We start from the raw sequence: 22,580 nt of genomic DNA, 5'->3' as shown, positions 1-22,580 counted from the left end.
GTTGCTCCAGATCATCCTCACAGCAACCATGGCCTCACCTTATCTGAGATATTCCCTTTGTCTCATCCATCTCTTCCTCCACACCCCCGCCCACCCCTTCCCCACACCACCCATGACCCTCTCTGCAACTTTAAACTAATTTGTTTTCTCTCTTGCCCAATTCAAAATAAGGGTCTTTGATCAGAAACTTTAACTCAGTTTCTTTTTCCACAGATGCTGTCTTATCTACTGAGTGCTTCCAGTTTTTTTGGAGTTTTTATTTCAGATTTCTAGCATCTGCAGTTTTTTTTGATTTTCTTTAACGCAGCTTTTAATTGGCGATCCCAATATCCATCTGCGTAGTTTTGTATTGAATACAGTTAGTTGCTTCATGTCCTGATTTTACAGGCACTATATAAATGCAAGTTGATGCTGTTTAGAAATATAAAGTGCAGTGTTTTCTTTATAAAATGTGGAATGACTGTGGATCTCTGTTGTAATTTAAGCTTTAGCTTAAATAAAATACTTGAAAGAAGGAGCTCAGCAAATCACATAAACAGATGTTGAACATAAGCAAAGCTGAGAAGCTTGGAGTAAAGTTTACTGTGTGTAAAAAAAAGACTAACTTTAAAGGTTGTTCACTGTAGCATTTTTTTCTGGCAATTAATTGTGTTTTATCAGCATCCAGTGGGTACTAACAGTTTTATGTCATTGAGGTCAAGGCAAAATTTATGTGTATGAAGTTCTTGGCCAAAAGGAAAATCTTTCTTTTCTGAAGAAGTTCAGTGAAAAATGACCTGTTTTCTGCATTGGGAGTGAGCCTTGAATAAAGCCAGAGTGTGTGTAATGGCACAGATCCGAAGCTACGAGTCAAGTCAAAGTTGTGATGCACTTTCCAATGGTTGTATCTGGCCTGTTCCAGTTACTTAAAGCCATTTTAATAAAACTATCCCATCTTCCCAGACCAAGAAACTTTAAAGTCACCAAGTATACAATAATGTGGTTGGACATGATTCCAGCCCAATTGAACTCATAATTTAATCAGAATATCTAGCAATGGAAGTGAGGAGGAAGATTGCATGCCTCAGATTGGTTTAAGAATACTATTTGTAGGACAGGCAAGTGGGACTAATGGGAATAATTCAAAAAGGGATATGGTTTAGTGAATGGTTTAGTTACTGGGCCAATAACCAGAGTTCTGGACCATTGATACAAAAACTCATGTTTGAATCCCACCACAGCGCAGAGGAATTTAAAGTTAAGTAATTAAATATAATTGCAGTTTATTTTTAAGAACTTGTCTCATTAACAATAACCATGAAACTACTGAAATGCTGTAAAAAAAAACAACAGCTGGTTCACAAATGTCCTTCAGGGAAAGAAATCATTATTGATCTGGTCTACTTGTGATTCTAAACCCATCAGTGTGGTTGACTCTAAATTCCCCTCCCAGTTCAGGGCATTGAGAGATAGACAATAGATGTTGTCATTGCCAGTGGTGACAACATTCTGTGAATGAATAAAACAAAAGCTCCAAAAAGCTGGTACAGGCACGTGGCACTGTATGATTCAGATAATCAAACTGGGGTTTGTTGTACTTTCAGACAATCCCTTTGACAGACTGATTTAGTTATCTAGGCTTCATCATTCCTTTGAGGATCTGAAGCTGTACAGGAGATAATAATCAAAACAAGTACTGGTGACAAAGAAGCTGAGTGTTGAAAAACATTTGTAGCTTTTATTATTCAAATCATTTTCATGTTCGTCATAAGATTTCCGTTCCCTGAGGGTATGAAAGGACCTTAGTTGAGACAACTGCATAAGGGAAGTTACTTGAACCAATGAAAAGATGGTTATGCTTCTACTCATTTCAATGAACTTACTAATGACCTGGGATAAATCCAGGATCTTCTCATTTTGATGGGCTCATCAGCACATTAGGTTGACCATTTAAGCCATAGGGCAATATTTAAAACTGAAGGGGATCTTTTGCACCATTTCATTCCCCTCCCCAGGATTTCTGCACACTGCAAGAAAGAAAGAGGTTGCTTTAATGCAAGACAATGGAACATCAAGCAGTTCACAACACATGAAGTAAGGAACTGTTATACCGAAGGAATCCAGCAGAAAAATTTCCCACAGTGAGTCCTCACAAACAGCAATATGTGCATGAACAAATAATCTGTTTTGTGATGTTGACTGAGGGATAATGTTGATGATGACACTGAAGGGAACAGTTTTGCTCTGCCAATTTTGTACCACAGGACCTCTTAGTAGCATGTCCAAGCAGTGGAAAAGAACAAATAACAAATACCTACATTTGTTAATACTGTGAAAAGAAATAGACCCAAGCTGGACTTTTCTCTCGAACAAAATTATTTCTAGCTGGATGCAAATGACTGATGATTAGCTTCTCAAGCGCTGTTAAAGTGTTGCAGAGTACAAATTCCCAGCCCAGCACTGGGAGTTTACATTATTACTTGGACAAGTGATATAGCAGTCTTATATTAATAAACTATGCATTTGTTTGGCATATTCTTAGAACAAAGACATAGAGGGGATAAAATATTTAATGAAAAGGTTTCTTTTTCAAAATAATTTCAATTCATTGATAAATTATTAATCATTGGAGTATTGTAAAGTACAAAATATGAGTAGACTTAAATCAACTATACCTTCATCATAACATAACACATAGCCCCATTTACAAGTAAAATAACACAAACCTCAATAACATTGGGAAACACTTTTCCTCTGTAAATAACAGAGTTTGAGTGGATGTGGATTTGGAGCTGCACACTCCACTGACTGCCTATTCCTCCTGTACTGTTTATTGAATGAAAGGCTATCACTTCACAGCTGTGTAATACTTTTCTACAGAAAATTTAACTTGCTGAGACCGTGAAGGTGTTATTAGAAGTGGGAAATTTGACTGATGAATTTTCTTTTTTTTGATAAATAGAGCAAACAAAAGAAAGATTAGCTTTCTTTATTCATTAACAGAATGTGGACTACATTGGCTGTCCAGCATTTTTTGTACCCACCATTGCCCTGAAATTAAATGGATTGTTAAACCACTTTGAGGGCAGTTAGTTACATTCTTGTGGGTCTGGAGTCATATAGAGAACAGTCTGGGTAAAGTTTGAAACTTTCTTTCTCTGATGGTAACGATTGAACTATTTGGGTTTTCACAACAAAATGCTACTTTCAAGGTCATCGTTACCATTACACGCCTTCTAAATCCAGATTTATCTCATTAATTTTATTTAAATTCTCCAGTTGCCATAGTCGGATTTGGGTTTATGCTTCCAGATATCATCCAAGCTTCTGGATATTAGTCTTGTAGTCTCATCACTATACTGGTATAACCTAAAATGTACCTTGCACAATACAAGATGTTGAATGGGATTTGTGAATTAATTATTTTAGTTTTCCATTGAGAGATGTTTTATGTTCAGGGTTATGGAATTAACAAATGTGATTCCATGGTAAATAGAATTGTCTAAAATCCAAATGGATATTCAACATTGATTAAAAAAAGTGTTTGCCAGCCAAGCCTTAAATTCAAACTCATTTGATGTTGAATCAGATTAAGACATTTCTTACAATGATATTCCCCTCTTGACTTGAAGGTATTCAACTGTACAATCTTACACAGCCTCACCAGGCTCTCTTAGCTTCACTGTTATCATGAAAAAATGAACACAGTGGCCTTTGCACAACAAACTCAATCCAGTTCTGTCTGCACTTAAAATCTGCATGTCCTTTCCTAGCAGTTATTAATGGATTGTTATCAGGGGTGGGTTGAGATTTGCCCTGTTGTCTTCCTCCACACTCATTAACCATTCCAATAGTAACAGTGTTAAATGTAACAGCTCATTACTGCCTCAGCAGAGGTCAGAGAATTTGGCACAGTCTGGATGCTGGATCTGACCTACCAAAGATAATGTCTGAACAATTAAGCAATCGAGACCCAAAATGTCAACTGTCCATTTCCCTCCACAGATGCTGTCTGATCTGCTGAGTTCCTCCAGCATCTCGTTTGTTGCAAGGGATGTTTCCAACTGACATAATTGAAAAGGGTGAAGCATAGCAATAATTCGATGGTTTCATGCCACTGACACAAATGGATCTAATTTCTATGTATTTTTTTTCTTTGGCGGGTACACGGAAAAGAAAAAGATGAGGCAGTCATAATAATCCTCTGATCTACCAAAATAATGAAGCACAGGAACTCTTGGAAATTGAATGCTTACACAATGAATCTTTGCAGACACACATTGTATACCTGGAGGACCATTTACCATCTAAAATACTCATTCTTACTGACACTTGTTTAATGAATCATTATAGATACACTAAGAACTGTAGAAACTTGTCTCCTTCTGAAATTTGACTTCAGATGATCCTTCACAAGACAAAAAACAACTGTTGTCAAAGGTGGATTTAAAGTATTATTTGTCTATGATTTTTTTTCCCTTTTGAAGGGAAGGTTAAAAATAAACACATTGAGCACCCATTCTTCAGCTGGGGCAGTGGGATACACCCTGTCAATGATAATCCTGCCACACACTTTAATGTGCTGTCCCCTCTCCCTCTTCTGTTGCCTGAAATGAGAGTAGTTAATACAAAAGGCATAATCACCAGAAGGTGGGAGTCTAACATCTGCCTTTATCTACAAACAAACAAGCAAAGCAATTACTTTTCCTAGCCAGCTTCCAATCTATCGGTGCTGATTGGAAGAACTGAGGAGAGTGGAAGCTCTTTGATAAATCTGCATGGAATGCACATTTCCCTCGAGCAATTACAGAGATAAATTTTGTGTGTGGAGTGGGTCTGTGCAATGTTTTCTGGTGATGTGTCATTGCATCAACAATGAATGGAATGACCTCAATTTTGGGAATAAGAAGGATAATTATAGCAGGTGGAAGCAATTTCTACTGATGGAACAAAACCTGCTTGGGTATTGTGATTGTAGAAGTCTTCCTAATACATATTACTTCGAAGTAACAAATCACCAGATAGGAGAGAGACTATAGAGGAAAGGTATATTGAGCTTGAACTTGGGGTGGAGGTGGATAGTCGTGGGGAAGAGAGAAAAACAAATCACAAATAACAATATGTGAGGAAATACAGCTCTTTACCATGATCTTATCTTAATGCTTGGGGGTCCTAGAGACGAGGTCGAGAAGGTGTGGTGTGGGAAGGGGGAAGTTAATGTTAGAACACAACAGGGCACTTAACCACTCATTTCCTTTCCCAATCTGGCCAACTGCAATTTTAATTAGTGAGTAGCAAAGCCCTAGGCCACAAACTGGTACAGCTCTCTTTGAAGATGGCATCATCTGTGCACCATCCACCTGACGACTGAGTAGATGCGGAGTCAGGATAAGCAGAGATGAGGTAATTCATTTTTGGTTTTATTTTCCTTCTGGCCCAAAGATGAAAGGAATTTGCTCTTGGCCACACAGGAGACCTCAGGGCCTTGTCCTCATCCTCCCTCAATTATGATTCCCTCCGACAGCACATTCACCCAGTGCCAGAGACTCCCCCCTTGCTTTGTAAGTTGTGGTTCCTGATGCCCAGTTTCAACATCTTGGAGCAACAAACAACCTGCTGGAGGAACCCTGTGGGTTGAGCAGCATCTGTGGGAGGGAAAGGAATTGTCGATGTTTCGGGTCGAAATGCTGCATCAGTATATCTTTAACATCTTGGACTTCTGAAAATGCCACACCAACACAGCAGCCATGGTGGTCCAACTAGTAGAACTTATGCCTCACGGCTCCGGCAGCCCAGGTTCAGTCCTGACGTCTGGTACTGTCTGTGTGGAGTTTGCACATTCTCCCTGTGACTGTATGGATTTCCTCCCACATCCTAACGACAAGTGGATTATTGGGTTAATTGGACACTGAAATTGCCCCTAGTATGAAGGTGTGTATTAGAATTTTGATGAGAATGTAGGAAGAGTAAAATAGAATTAGTGTAGGATTAGTGTAAATAGGTGCTTGATGATTGGTACAGACTCAATGGGCTGAAGGGCCTGTTCTTTAATAAATGACTCTATGATTCTGTGGACTGGCAGATAACATTTAGCACACCCTCTTGTTACGATCCCCTATCTAAGGTCATTGGGTCAAACATACAGAATTTGGTTTGTTCCAGTTTGGGAGTTATGTGCCTTGGTGTACACTTCCCAGCTGGAGAGACCTGATGTTGATGCTGATTTATTGTGGGTCATTAGGTGAGGAGATCAGGGCCCAGAATCTGGCAAGTTGAACAGTCATTTGGCAGCAGCCAGTGAAGACTTTGTTCTGGAGTTTAATGCTTGGAAATCCAGTTGCTCACAACCTGCAAGGCCCTTGTGTGCTGCTGAAGTGGCCTTACATGTGGCTTCTCAGTGCGGAGTATATAAAGGAAATCGGATAAGACTAGGGTGACAAACAATCTGCCGGAAGAACTCAGCGGTCGAGCAGAATCTGTGGGAGGAAAGGAATTGTCAACGTTTCCGGTCAAAACCCTGCATCAGGACCTGATCAGGATAGAAACAATCTGGTCCTGTTGCAGGGTTTTGAACTGAATTGTCAACAATTTCTTTCCTCCCACAGATGCTGTTTGACCCATTGAGTTCTTCCAGCAGATTGTTTGTTGCTCCAGATTCTAGCATCCGCAGTCTCTTGTGTCTCCTAAGACTGGGGTGAGGCAGTAACAGTGGAGAGAGGTTGGGCAGACATGGTGGTGTCGGGGTGTGGGCACTTAGCTATTCAGGTCAGAGTGAGGGCTGGCTGCCAGCAAATGGTGGTGGGCTGCAGCAGCATTGAGTAGGATGTAGAGGCCGGAGTAAGGGGTTGAGATCGCCAGTCATGGTGGTGGTGGGATGGGAATGTTTGGTGGTTACGGGCTCTGGTCATCAATCTGTGCCCAAGGGATATGGTTGCAGGTTATGGGGTAGGGTTTGGTTTTGAGAAGGTATGATCACCATTTGGAGGACTGGGGTGGGGGAGTGTTGGGGGTTGTCAGAGTTGGGATTATGTTGAGTTGCTTCAAGTGGAAGACTATTGGATGTGGGGGTTCTGGGAGAAGTACACTTGCTTGGGTGAGGAATGTGGTTTGCCGAAACGTGGGATGGGGGTGGGGGGGGGGAAGAACCTTAGGAAGATGCAAGTTCCCGACCTCAGCCTCTGACAAGCTTGGAGAGGCTCCATTAATTCACCCTTAACAGGCGCTGTTATAGACCATTTCTGCATGAATGGCCCATAGGTGCTGGCCATTGAAGATTATGGTGGTGGCTTCCCAAGTGAGCGTTTCACATCTCTGGGCATCCTGGAAGATGACCAAACTCTTCCGAGTGCCTGTGTGCTGGACTTGTGCAGACTCAGAACCAAAGTCCTGGAGTTCACAAACCAAGCAGTTAAGTCTTAGACTCTCAATTTTCAATTAACGTTTTATTTTTCCTAAAATCAAGAATGCAGAGAGCACATAAATATGGTGCTACTCAATCCAATTGTCGTAATATTTCAACACTGAGAGAAGCACATGTTGGATTAACTCTCACTATAATTTTACCTGGCAAGCCATTTCAATTCTGTAAGAGACAGAGCTGAGATTGAAACTGATGTAAAACTGAGTAGAGGAGACTGTTGAGGAAGAAGTACTCTGTCAGTGCAGATTGCTCAGCTCATTCCAAATGGAAAAAATGTCATTAGCCACGCTAAAACAAAAAAAATATTGGCTCCATTCATTCATTTGCAGAATGAAAGCTGAAGAGCTGTATACATATTTCATAATTTTTTAAAGATTTATGTGGGGCAGAATCTGAATGCAGCAAATCAGAATTGAAGAGTTTATCCTGATTGTTACCAAGAACATCAGAGGCTCTGGGCATTTGTTATGGGATACCGGAGACAAGAGCAGAGTTTTTGCATGGTCCTAGCACTCATGTCTGGCGCCACATGTAATGCCTAATCCTCCATCTGAATTCCTGTAGAGCAGAGGCAGAGTTCCCATTGAGAGGTCTGGAGGAGAGCTTGTGAAGCTTTGTTGCTGGTATTCCACATGGACTTCTGGATTGATGATATCAGGAAGCATGGAAAAAGAGGAGACTATTTATCCAAAAAAAGCATCACCTTTCACAGAATACGCTGTCTCTACTGTCTCCTGAATATCACCCCATTCATTTCATATACCAAGTGATGACCCTGCACAAATATTCCCCAGTGGCCAAATCTAATCCAACAGAATAACTGAATGTCCATCCATCCCAATGTCTCTGATGCTTAGTTCCCTGCTGTAGCCTTTACTCACAATGCACCCCCTTCCCCTTATCCAACTCCTGGCCCCAGTGACTGTTATGTCTTCTCCATCTAATCAAATGCAATTAATTTATGGAGAGGATAGCCATGGGCTGTAGTTAAGATCCTCTGATTTGCTTTAGTGGTTTCTCAATGCTGAATACTTGAAAAATGGTCTGATCATTTAAAAGTGGACAAAAACCAGAAGAGTAACAACCTAAACCATGCAGTAAATAATAAGATGTAGGATCTGAGCACAGATATATTTAGTTCTGGATGTAACAAAATGAAACATTTATGTTTGTAGAAAACTGTAAAATCAAAGTGAGCCAGTCAAGATTATATATTGTTTAACAATGCTTTGTTATGCAAATGTGCTTATTGAAGGGGGAATGAGAATGTTAGGAAATTGAATATTTTTGTTTCATACAGTTGGATCAGATCTGTGCATTTGAAATGGAACACAGTCCTCCCCTGCCAATATAACCAGAAACTCGACATCGAAGGGAACACATTTTACTACACCAGTGGGATGATTCACACAGTCTGTATCTTTGAATTCAAAGATTGCTAAGAAACAAATTTGTATTACTAAAAACTCTTGCATTGTCGTCTCCTGTCAAGGGGAGCAGGGCTGCCCAAACTCGAAAGGAATTTGTGGAATCAGTAACGTCAATAAAATGGGCTCCAACTTTCCTGCGCTGATCTTTTCCAGGTTACTCAGGCTTTATCCTGAGAAATGGATAAGGGAAACTGCTTTAAATTATATTTTCTGCATTGTTTCTTAGTGTCTCAATCCTTGTCTGCTGTCTACATGAACATGCTAAATCATGCTTACAGCAAGCTTCATGTGGGGCGGCATTTGACAATTCCTTGCCCAGTTGGCCATTTTATGTAATAAACCATGGGGTTTGAGGGAAAGTATCATTTATTGAGAAAGTTATTGGACCATATGGGGACACATAGCAGAGTGGGTCTGTATCTTCACCAACCTGTTCAATTTGCAATAGGTCATTGTGCGTCATCCAGCAGTATCATTCTTATTTCTCCAAAGCACTTTATTGCCTGCAAAATTGAAATCTGTCGAGTATTCCAAAAACAGAGATTCAAGTTTAGATCTTTCTGGAAAATACATCTATCCAAGATGAGTCTGAGACTGTGTGACCCACGGGAAGGGTCACTGTGATTGTTTCATTCCCATGAACCTTTTCAGTATCTAAGTGGTCATGAACAGGGAACATGTGATGTCTTTCTCTGGAGGTCTTCTGTGACCTGTTTACAGGTAACAGAGTGTCCAATAGACATGTACAGTAATGATTTGAATTGTAAATTTTCTTTTGCCATAGTTAAATTAAAATCAATACTTAAATTGATTAATTATTTTTGCTGCCTTTTGAGAAAGCACTAATATTTATTGTATTGACATTGGATTAACCAGCTGTAGTTGATTATTTTTTAATTCTGCAGATTGGGACCTCCCTTCAGTGTAAAGATTGGTGATAGGGTTAAGTATCAAACTTATAGATGAGTTCTCCAGAACAATGGTGAGAATTGCCAAGGTATTCATTTTAGAGGGACCTAATGAGAATGCCCACAATGGAGAAATCAATTGCATTATCCAAAATGAAAATATTTAACTCAGTATGGGCTGCAGTCAAATGTGGCCTAAGTGATGTGTCTAGCCTTCATTTACTCTGGCGATCTATCTTTAACAAGGAAACTATTTAGTTGTAGTTCTGCATTCCAGTAAAGAAGTCAGATTTTTTTACTTACCATATTGGAAATGTTCATGAAGCTGGCTTGTCTGAGCAAAATGTAAGATAATGATGCTGTGAAACTGCTTGTGTTTAAAGGTAGTTAATGTACTTATTGGTAAGACTAGTTACTGCCTGCAGGAGACATGGAAATTGAATTACAAATTGTGCTTTTACTTTGATTGTCCTTTTACTTTTTGAAATGTTTTGCTGGACGGGATTTCAAGATTCCATTGTACTTTTCATTCAACATCAGTCTCTGCTTCACCCCCTCCCCCTTCCAATTCTTCCATCCCACATTCAGTGGTATTTCAGAGTTTGGATTTTAGTACACACTGGGGTGACCTCCCACACTTGCTGGTCAAGAAACTCGGATACCAAGTAAAAGGGAGACAGAGACAGGGGACTGATAGTGGGTGAGAACTAATTGGATGTGACATCATGCACTCTACAGAAGCAACCACACTAATCATTTTGTAAACCCTATCTGTGCAGTCTTTTTCATTTTAAGTAAGATATAAAATTAATCTGAGACATTTAGTACTTCCAGATTTCATAAGAAGGCTTCTATAGCAGGACAATTTTTTTTTCTTTTCAGAGGGCTGTGTTTGGAAAGCGGTATCATTACACTTTTTAGATAGAAATGGTAAAGAAATTACTTTTCTTCTAGCACAAAGTTTTCTGACCAGCATCCAAACTTAAACAGAAACACTTTAAATTGCTTATCTCCCCAACAGAATAAAACAGACAAATCTTTCTGAGTGTAGTGTAGAAGGGAAACCTAATGCCTTAGCCTTATATACAGAAGTATGGGTAACCTAATTCGTACATATCTTCCAACCCAGAGCATTTGGAAATCAAGGGAATAAGGATAATTCATTGCTAGAAAATAAAGAACAATGTTTTCTGGGGACATAATGGGAATTTGTAAAATAATCCCAGTATTTCATTACTTCTGTGTGAGGCAAAAAAATTCCTCAAATGTCAGTTTGCAGAGGGCAGTTTGCAGGAGGAAAAAATCTAAGGTCACTGGATTGTAATGTATTCCATGAATGGGTATACATAAAAATGAAGTGTGTTCATGAGAATATTTTGTGTTTTTGGAAACCTTATTCCAGAAATCAAAAGTCTGGTTAAGCCCGGGAGCAGGAACTTCGAAAACGTGGTATTGTCATGTTAGAAGAGTGGACCATCAATGGATCAGTGATTCTATCCAGTGAGTATTTGCATCAGGCTGATGTAAATAATTTTTGATTTAATCTTTCTTTTACAGTCCAATCAGTTCAATTGCCAATGGCTTAAATAGAAGAAAGCAAGACCATGTTCTTGATCACTATCCTATTAGTCTTGTCTAAATTTCAAAGGAGAATATAATTGGACAATTCTAAATGTGCTGGGAAATAAGTAGTTAACTTATATTCTTTTCCTTACTTGTTCACATGGGGTGGGTACTAAAAGATGACTCAAACATTTTGAGGCTAATGCCTTCAAGAGAAGAGGAGAAGGAAGAAAATTGGTGAGAAGGAAAGCTCCTTCTACAAACTTCTGCCAGTAGAGATGGAAGTGTTTAGTCCAGCAGAGCAGCAAACAACAAAACCATCACAACCTTCTCATATTAATATTAAGTTAATATTGTCAATAATACATTTATCAAAGTTAAGCAAAATTCTTTTGATACTATTACAAATACTGGTGAAGTTGGTCAAAAATAATTTTTTGCAAAGTAGAATGGATATTGTTTTTTTAATATTTATTTTAAATAGCTTATTTCAATAATTACCAGATGCTGCCAAGTATTTGAGTGAATGCAAGCCATATGTTCCAAGGGACATTATTCCTTCAAATCTTTATGGGTTGGTTTGAGATGCCATCTTAAACAGAGTGGAATGCATAAATTCAGAGAATTTTGCAAATATCCAGATAAAATCTGATAGTTTCATACTGAAATAATTCAATATACCATCTGCTGAATCAAGATGCTAATTAGCAGTTTGTGAGTACTTGGCTTCTAGCATTATCAACACAATTCTGCTGGATGTTTCTCAGTGACTTCCCTTTCTGCTACCTGTCTTTTAACCTTCTATCTTTAGGTCCTTTGAGAATGTTATTGGTCCAGAATTTACTGCCAATTATGATCCACCCACATTTGCTGCTAACCGGCATGACCAATGTGTTCTTACTTCGGTGGGACTACTAGTGTCACCCTACTGGTAAGTGCCTTTCTGATCCCAGCGGCAGGGCCTTGTGTGAAATAATACAGTCACCTGGGGAAGTCAAGAATGACCTTGGCAACAGCCAAACCATGGCCCTACATTAGCAAGCTGCCAAACCTGCCAAAATATTTTGGATGTTTCTGAGGGTTCTTGTTTTTCAAGAGCATTGAAAAACTATTAAAGATCAATGCAGCAAGTTGAATACCATTAAAATTTAAAAAAAGGTAAAAACTACAAAATAATTAAAACATGGAAACAAACTAAATTATTTAATAAAATGTAATTCACTTCAAAGTGTAGCAGTTAGCATAATGCTATTACAGCGCCAGCGACCTGGGTTCAATTCCCGCCACTGTCTGTAAGGAGTTTGTACATCCTCCCCGTGACTGCGTGGGTTTCCTCTGGGTGCTCTGGTTTCCTCCCACATTCCAAAGAAGTACGGGTTAGGAGTTGAGGGCATGATATGTTGGCGCCAGAAGCATGGCGACACCTGTGGGCTGCCCCCCAGGACAGTAAAGCAAAAAGACGCATTTCATTGTGTGTTTCGATGTACATGTGACTAATAAGTAAATATCCTTTGTTCTTCATAGTGGTACCCCCTCATTGAAACCTCCCCATATAACAGACATATCTCTGCTGTACAAGTTCAGTATGCCCATTCCCCAATGTACACTGAGCCTACACTCCAACTCTGGACTCCAAGAAATCTGTGGTTGACAGCACTCCAAGGAAGATTGGCCAGCAAGCTGGTGACTACCATGTCCATGTGACACTCATGCAGTGACTGGCATTTTCCCAGTTAGCTGAGACACATTAGCTCTTGGAGTCGCCACACTACGTGAAGCTTTCACTGAACAGTCTCTATCACACCAGTTCAGACATATTTATAGTTCCCATGCCAATAAAGAAACTTACAAACTTCTTTTCCTTAGATAGTGTTTAAAACACTTCATTCCTATATAATCCACAGTGACCCTTCATTTAAAAAATTCTGTAGAGTTTACAGCAGAGGCATGAATAGTTTAATTAGTCTAAATGATCTACACCAATATTTGTGCGCCACACATGCCTTCTGTAACCTTACATCACCTAGCACAATTATAGATTATGCTCATGAATTAATGGTTTTCTTGTTGATGTGAGGACTAATAAATAAGAAATTGTGCTCAAATGCAAAAATAGAAAAACTACTCTTTCACAGCCACAACTGTGTTATTACCAGAGCTGATTAAACTCCCCTGAGGCCAGGAGCTCTGATGTGCGTGTCTCAGAAGTGAGACTGCCATAACAAATGTGGCAGTCTGCAATATAAATGTTGTTTAGCCCTATTCTGACATACCAATAATATTCACACCAATGCCTTATGTGGACTACTCTTAGCTTAAAGAATTGATTTCATTGTTAGTAAGCCTCCTGGAGATTAACATTTAAAATAATTCTCTTCCAAAAAAATAATTTGCCTCAATATTAGTTGCTGATGACATACCGCTGGGGGGACTAATTGGGAAGATGTATGGAGTTGACTGTGCAAGGGAGAAGAATTAGCATATGTATTTGAAGCGACCACAATCCCTGAAGCATTGTCTGTTAACAAGTCAGTTTCCGTTGATGTTAATTTCTCTCCTTTGCTCCATCAACCCTGCCAGCCCCTCCCAGTCAATTTAATATTTAATGTTCTAACTAATTATTCATAACAATTAAAGAAAACCAAGAGCTGTAGAGAGGATAGAAATATAAATGTGCTGATGTTTATCCTACAGTTTGATTTGTTTGAACTGGTAACCCTTTGAAAATGTAAGGAAACTAATCCAAATATAAACCACAGAGCGCAGTGAAAGAGCTTCCTTATGTAGGGATTATTAAACTGCAAGGCCTGTAGACTATGATGATCTTGCGTTTGGATCCAATTTTCATGTCAAAAGTTGGTCTGAGAATCTGACCATGTCAATTTACAGACCTGTCTCTGGCTGGACAATAAAATCACTCTAATTTTTACTTAGAGGTTCCATTGTCCAAAACGATAGAAGAAAGTTATGTAAAACATTGTAAACTTAAAAAGGGATGGCAGGTAAACAGTGATAAGGCATATTAGTAAGTCATGTGAAATTTTTTGTTTTATTTTGCAGTTTGATATGACTATATATTAATTAAATTGATCCCAATGTTTTTAATAATCATTGCTGAAAATCTGTGATTATATAGGAACCTGAAAAGGGAAAAGAAAACATAGATGGATGAAGAAGACAGGATTTTCCCTGTATCTGACTGTAAGTTCAAATTTAACTAAGATATTGGAAAAATTATTACTTTGAAGCCAATAGATATATTGAATTTTTTAAGGCAATTTGCAAAAAAAAAATCTATTTAGAAACTGGCAGGAAATAATTAGGAGGAAATTACAAAATAATAGAAAATGTGTTCGAATTATTCTGTCAACTTCAATTCAAGACATATTTGGGATTTTCTGACTACATAACTCTTATAACATTATAATGCAACCTTTCATTATTTAAAAAACACACAATTTAAAAAACCCCACAAGATTTAATTTAGTGGTTATTGCCTTTTGTCACAGTTGCCATGGTGATTAGGATTATAAGCAGAATTACACATCACAATATTACAACTATAATCCTTATGGCTCTTATATATTAAAAAATAACCACTGAACTGTGTAACCCAACATGAATTTAAAGCTTTCCGAAGCTTATTAAGGTAATAAAATACAGAACCCGAGGTTTACTGGCGTGCCAATACTTTGATTCTTTTATGTTTCCTAAATTAGATGTTGTTCCTCCTAACAGATGAGACAGATTAAAGTCTCTCACTGTATCCACTGTGAACCTTACTTTCTGAAATGAAAAATTACCACTGGTCCAAACCTTCTTAATAGATTTGATTATATGCATTATGAAGTCATGTGGCTTGTATCTCACTCGAAAATAGTTGGCGACCGCATTGTGTTTCCACACATTTATGTTGTTTACCGCTACTCATTCCAGGTGTTACCAATAATTCATTTTCATGCATTCTGCTCTGGTTCATGTCCTTAATCTTTTGTCATGCTGCAAGTTGTAAGAAAACTTGCCTTTAGTCCACCCATATAATACACTGCTTTGCATCCCTTAAAAGGCAAATCTCAATTTAATGTGGATTTCTTTCTTATAGACAGCACAGCCCAATGTGAAAATGAAAAGAGGAAAAAAACTACAAACACTTAAATTAGAAATCAAATTAGAAAAAGGTTTGCATTCTGGATATCAGCCTCTGTATCCAAAACTTTCAGTCTCAAGTTTTTCTTTAGGTAATCTCTTGCACCTGTTGTTATGTGTGCTACTCTTGATGTAATCTGATTTGAAATTCCATATTTGTTGTTTTCCAATTTCCCTTCAATATATCCAGAAAACATGAGAGATTCATGAAAAAAACGATAGCGATAGTGTTCATTTCTGGGATTCACCTTAGTACATTGTTTTATCTTACCTTGTAGGGGTTTACTAACTGTTTCAAGGTTCGTGAAGCCTGTTAAATCAATGCTGCAAGAAAACAATTAAGCTTTGAATAATTTTCATGAGAGCCCACAGCTGCTGTTTCAAAAGCAAAGTGCACAAAGCATGTGGATGAGAGTGTCAAGTTAATTAAACATAAGAGCCTGTTTGAATATGCTCCTCATATTCTGGGTTTTCATTGAAATAAACATGATAAATTAATATTTTTGGCTAGAAGAAAACAGATTTCAAAATGCCAGTGGAGTTATGGACATCAGTGATGCTTGGCTACTCTCATTAATAAAGCAAAGGACTTGCATTTAAAGACACCTTTCATATTTTCCGGATGTTTCAAAGTGCTTCATCGTCTATTAATTACTTCAAAACATAGTCCCTGTTGGTACGCAGGGTAAATATGGCAGGCTTGGATTACAGTACTTGGAAAGCAAAATCAGTTAATCTGTTGGTGATGTCCCAATCTCATTTACCTGTAATGTGCAAAGTGGTATGAAGTGATACTTCACAATCTAAAGTATCCCAGTTGTTTGTTGTTTTAGTAGTGATTACTGAAGCCCACCACTGAAAATCAAAATTGATTAAGTAGAGACATTAATGTTTCTAACATTCTTTTTGGCATTAGGCAATAATTCCCTTTAAAACAACAAAGTCCAATTTAAAATTTGCGATGCTTAAGAAACACAGAGCATAATGTGTGACGTGTTCCTTAAAAGATAAATTTTTCATTTTCCTAACTGTTTAATGCATTGCAACCAATTAACATGCTTTGAAAGGGATTGATGTATATACTGTCTGTATAAACAAATGCTGACCTGGGCCCAAAAGGCAGGAATCAGATCCATTTTTAACAATAGGATTAATGTAACATATGGTCAGCATTAGTTTCCCCAGGTTGAGCACTTCAGGAAAGAGTGATTTAGTTTTTGCTGTGACAGCAAGTACTCTCAGTTCTATATTCTGTACTGAATTGCTCTGTTACCCAATAAGTCAAGACCAAGATAATGCTCACATAGGTAGAATGAAACTCCAGGTGCAAATCACAATATGCCCATCAATCCAGATCGCATTATTTATATAATTCTAAGCCCGTTAGTTAACTTCTTTAGTTTTTCCTAAAACTGTGACAATCAATCAGTATGAATAGCTTTTAAAGGTGTCTGAATGTCAAAGGTTTTTGGCGTTGGGCTTCCTTATTGGTATTGGTTTATTATTGTCACTTGTACCGAGGTACAGTGAAAAACTTGTCTTGCATACCATTTGTACAGATCAATTCATTACATAGTGCATTGAGTTAATACAGGGTAAAAACAATAACAGAATACAGAGTGAAGTATCACAGCTACAGAGGAAGTGCAGAACAGGTAGATAATAAAGTGCAAGGTAATAACAAGGTAGATTGTGAGGTCAAGAGTCCATCTCATCGTATAAGTGTTACGGATTAGGTTACTATTTGGTGAAGGTCCCTTTAAGACATAGTACAGTAGTGTGTGTGTATGTGTGTGTGTGTGTGTGTGTGTGTGTGTGTGTGTGTGGCGTTATTACAATAACAACAGGAGATAAGGACGTGATGACGTTTTTGGAGCAGTCAGAGTCAGGAGAGAGAGGAGAAAGAGAGACACTGCCTGCTGGTCTCTGTTTCAATGGATGAAAAACAGTAACTGTGTCTGTCACTGCAATCCACGTATGAATTTTTGTCATTAACCTGTAGAAGGAAACAGGTATTTGTGTGGACAGCCACATCTCGAATGCCTTTCAGGGTGGCAGATACTGATGTTGTTCCCTGTGACAGCCCTAAACAGGATGCAAGTTATGATGACTTGTCTGAGACTTTTCTGACTTCACTGGAGGATCAAAATCCTTGTGTTGGGCATGAATATAAAGATTTGTCTCTGTCCAGGAAAGAATTTATCATGGAGCAGACTAAAGATTCTGAGCTTACTGAATTGAGAGAAAAAGCACACTCAAGTGATGAGATGGTAGGTAAACCTAATTCAAGTCCCCTTGCGGCTCCTTTACAGCCTATTCCTGTTTTTGGTGAACCCTTTTCAAAGGTGATTGTGGACTGTGTTAGCCCATTGCCAAAGGATGGGGATGAAGGAATTCATTTGCTTTTGTTTGCAGTGAGAGAATTAGTGCAGGAATCCTTAGGATTCAGTCCTTTTGAACTTGTGTGTGGACATCATGAAAGAGGAACTTTAGAATTGCTAGGGGAACAATGGGTTAATGAGGAGGTACATTTGAATTTGTTGGACTATGTTCAGAAATTTCAAAAACAGACTGGGAAAGACTTGCCAAATTGAAAGCCTTTGTTTTGAGAAAATGGCTGTTAATGTTGGCACTGACTGACGAGGGTCAGTTTAGACAAAGCAATGGAACAACAAGGCTGGTAAACAAAACTGAATTGAAAAACATTGAAGCGAAATTGGAACATTTCCAATATCAACAAGGTCAACAAGTGAAACAATTAATTTTGAAATTTCAAAACATGTTTGAGAATGGATAAAATGGAAGTATGAACACGTGATAGGTCACATGGAAGGCAATCAGCAATGATCTTTCCCGATGTTAAATAGGAAAAATGTATCTTTACTAATCTGATATTCTGTAATTGTGTAGCATGATAATTATTAACACATTTCTTTACTAATAATATGCGTGGTTAAAAATTTTTGGTCTTGCAGATCAAGAATTTTTCTTTTAGGTGGGAGGTGTTACAGATTAGGTTACTAATTGGTGAAGGTCCCTTTAAGACATAGTACAGTAGCGTGTGTGTGTGTGTGTGTGTGTGGGGGGGGGGGGTGGGTGGGGTGCATTATTACGACAACAACAGGAGATAATGACGTGCTGACGTTTTGTCGTTAACCTGTAGAAGGAAACAGGTATTTGTGTGGATGGCCACGTCTCGAATGCCTTTCGGGGTGGCAGATACTTTGGAACAAAGCAGTGAAGATCATCAGTGACTGAGGTATCGTATGGGTTCCATCGTGGAACATTTGGATTTCGTAATGTCTCTATTCTCTCTCTACATTTTCTCTTCAGTCAATGGTGGTTTTGCAAAAGCCTTTGCTCATGTTTTACCTTATGGCTTGCTGAACTGAACTTTGAGAACTATTCCCGGACTTGGAGTTTGGGAATTTGCCACACATACACACTTCGGGTTTAGTTTTGGGGTTAATGTTTAATATCTAACATTTTTACTTCTAACATTTTTACTTTTATTTTTTCTTATCATCATAAGTAGTTAGTAATAAAATAGTTTCTAACACATACATGACTCGGTGTGTTTCTTTTGTTGCTGGTACGTAACATAAGGGAACCATTCAATATTCTCATCGCCATGGGATAGAAGCTGTCCTTGAGCCTGGTGGTATGTGCCCTCAGGCTCCTGTATCTTCTGCCTGATGGGAGAGGGGAGAACAGAAAATGACTCGGGTGGGTGGGGTCTTTGATTATGCTGGCTGCTTCACCAAGGCAGCGAGAGGTAAAGACAGAGTCCATGGAGGAGATGCTGGTTTCCGTGATGTGCTGAGCTGCGTCCACAACTCTGTAGTTCTTTGTGTACCCAGGCAGAGCAGTTGCCATACCAAGACATAATGCATCCAGATAGGATGCTTTCTATGGTCCATCAATAAAAGTTGGTGAGTATCAAAGGGGACATGCCAGATTTCTTTAACCTCCTGAGGAAATAGAGGCACTGGTGAGCTTTCTTGGCCATGGCGTATGTGTGGTTGGACCAGGACAGGCTATTGGTGATGTTCACTCCCAGGAACTTGAAGCTCTCAACCTTCTCTACCTCAGCACCATTAATGTAGACAGGTGCATGTACACTGCCCCCTTTCCTGAAGTCAATGACCAGCTCTTTTGTTTTGCTGACACTGTGGGAAAGGTTGTTATTATGGCACCATGTCACTAAGCTCTCTATCTCCTTCCTGTACTCTGACTAATTGTTATTTGAGATATGGCCCACTACAGTGGTATCATCTGCAAACTTGTAGTGGAGTTAGAGCAGAATCTGGCCACGCAGTCATGAGTATACAGGGAATAGAGTAGGGGGCTGGGCTGAGGACACAGCCTTGTGGGGCACCGGTGTTGAGAATAATTGTGCTGGAGGTATTGCTGCCTATCCTCACTGATTGTGGTCTGCTGGTCAGAAATTCAAGGATCCAGTTGCAGAATGGGGCGTTGAGTCCCAGGTCTCGGAGTTTGGTGATGAGTTTGCTTGGAATTATAGTATTGAAGTTGGAGCTGTAGTCAATAAACAATAGTCTAACGTAGGTGTCTTTACTATCCAGATGCTCCAGAGATGAGTGTAGGGCCAGGGAGATGGCGTCCCCAGACCATGTTTCAGTGGTAGGCGACTTGTAGTGGGTCAAGGTTTTACAGGAGGCTGGAGTTAATGTGTGCCATGACCAGCCTCTTGAAGGACTTCATGATAGTGGATGTCAGATCCATGGTCGGTAGTCATTAAGGCATCTTACGTTGTTTTTTTTAGGTACCGAGATGATAGTGGTCTTCTTAAAACAGGTGGGAACCTCATATTGAAGAAGGGAGAGGTTAAATATGTCTGCAAATATCCCTGGCAGCTGGTCAGCAGACACCTGGTTGCCACTTAAACCACACCCCTGGATACCGTGATGCTTCAAGCCAGAGAGGTTGACCCTCCACATCTGGCCCAGGAAAGTATGGGTGTGGCAGACTGCAGGCAGCACTTCTGGCAGGTGGACTAGTCAGCTAGATCAGACTCATTGCACTTGAAATGCTTGGTTTCCCTTGTTACCAAAGGCTCTGTTATTTCAGAAAAAATAGCCTGTGTCCTTGGCAAGGAAAATTTCTTTGCACTCAGGACACACTTTGAAGATGAACATAAGAAATAGAAGCAGGAATAGGACATATAACCCCTTGTGCCTGCTCTACCATTCAATAAGATCACGGCTGATCTTTTGCCACAGCACCATTTGTTTGTTTCCTTTAATATCTAAATATCTTTCTCTTGAATATGCTCAGCTATTGAGCCCTCATGGTCCTGTTGGGTAGAGAATTCAAAAGATTCACTACTCTCTGGATAGATGCATATGTTCTCGTCTCTTTCCTGAACTGCTGACCCATTATTTTGAGTCTGTGATCCCTGGGTCTAGACAGCCCAATCAGGGGAAACATCAACTCCGCATTTTACATGTCAAGCCCTGTAAGAGTGTTGTATGTTTCAATAAGATAAAGTCTCATTTTCCTAAACTCAAGAGAGTATAGAGCCAGTCTGTTTAATCTCTCCTCACATCTCAAAGCCATAATCCTGGGAATCAGCCGAGTGAACCTTCACTGCATTCCCTCTATCACATGTATATCCTTCCCAAGCTAGGGAGACCAGACCTATTCACAATATTTCATACGTGCCTCACCAAGGGGTTCTATATAATTGGAACAAGACTTTCCTAATCTTGTACTCACTTGTTTGCTCCACTCAATCCTTTTACAATGAAGGCCAACATACCCTTTACCTTCCTAATTGCTTGCTGTACCTACATGTTAACTTTTGGTGATTCGCACAGAAGGACAACCAGATCCCTCCAAACATCAACATCTTTCCATCTCTAATCATTTAAAAAGAATATTCTTTTCTATTTTGTATACCAAAGTGACTGAATGGAACTGTCTAATCTCATGTAAGAAGGTATTTTGGAGTTTAGTGTTAACTAAATTATGGTGCCTAATACTTTGCAGACCTTTCAATTCATGCATTTTTGAAACTTGTGAAGAAGTCAGTGAGTGTATTTTTTGAGGTTTGATTGATGGGTAGACTGACCTCTGCTGGGACAGCTGTGGATCTGCCTTCTTTTCTCAGGGAAGAGACAACCAAATTTTGGTGAAGTCTATATGTGTGTAAGTGTTTGTTGAGTCAGGATAGATTACGGGCTGGATTGAATGCTCCCCACTATTGGAGTAATCTGCTAATTTGCTGTCAATGTTCACCCAGGATTTATTGGTAAATTACTGGAGGTTATTCTATATCTTCCAGTTACAGCTTCTGTGTGGCAGAAGCTGTAACTGGGAGATATAGAAGTCTTTATTCACACAGCAGATCTTCTGGAGAGAGAGTCTAAGAGAATCTCACTCTCCTGACACAATGTTTGTATACTGTTTAAACACAAAGATAACAACAAACAATCAACTACAGCTTCAATGGCTATAATCACCTACTTTAACATTTTGAATATAGTCAGGTAACTTTGCAGAATTACATATTTACAATGGGAGCAGAATCCCAACTAACAGAACCCCTTTGAATAATCAATACTGGTGTCTGTTCTGAGAGCCTCTGAGCACAAACACCAGACACCCAAAATATACCCCTTTTGTTACAGTGTTGAGTAATGGCTCCCTGAATATACAACTCTCCAGAATATTAAGTGACAAAACAGAACTGTCCTGAACTGTGCATTAAGTGGCGGGGATATGCCTTTAACAATGTGCTGATACAGGAGATGTCTACTTAATGCCTCCCCTGATCTCATCCTGAAGTTTTTAATGATCACCAATTAACATGAACATTCATCTATTGTCTTCCCCTGTGTAGTTTCAATGGGACAGAATTAGAATGTCCCAGATCTAATGACTGGTTTCAATACCCTTGAAGTATCAGTTTAAATTAAATTGTGAACAGATTTTATTTCCTGAAGACTGGTTCTCATTTTAATTAATCCATTATTATGCTATCCATAATTTCATAACTCCAGAATAATCCCTAACAATGTCCATGGAATCACATGTCACAACCCTTCAAAAAGGGAAGGAAGAAAATTGATGAAAAAATTTATGTTTGGACTACATAATAACAGCTTCTGC

At 39.0% G+C, this 22,580-nt stretch overlaps 1 long non-coding RNA gene across 1 annotated transcript in view; it reads right to left on the bottom strand.

Moving 5' to 3' along the window:
* Positions 1–12,559: 12,559 nt before the first annotated feature.
* Positions 12,560–22,580, bottom strand: part of LOC127579997 (uncharacterized) — a 30,477-nt gene continuing 20,456 nt past the window's right edge. The window contains exon 3 of the long non-coding RNA XR_007957761.1: positions 12,560–12,731. This is a non-coding gene — a long non-coding RNA (uncharacterized LOC127579997). The remainder of the gene's footprint in view (positions 12,732–22,580) is intronic.

Source organism: Pristis pectinata, chromosome 18, assembly GCF_009764475.1.
Source record: "Pristis pectinata isolate sPriPec2 chromosome 18, sPriPec2.1.pri, whole genome shotgun sequence".
Taxonomy (NCBI): Eukaryota; Metazoa; Chordata; class Chondrichthyes; order Rhinopristiformes; family Pristidae; genus Pristis; species Pristis pectinata.
Note: the sequence above shows the minus strand (reverse complement) of the source record. Positions and strands in the feature narration are given on the sequence as shown.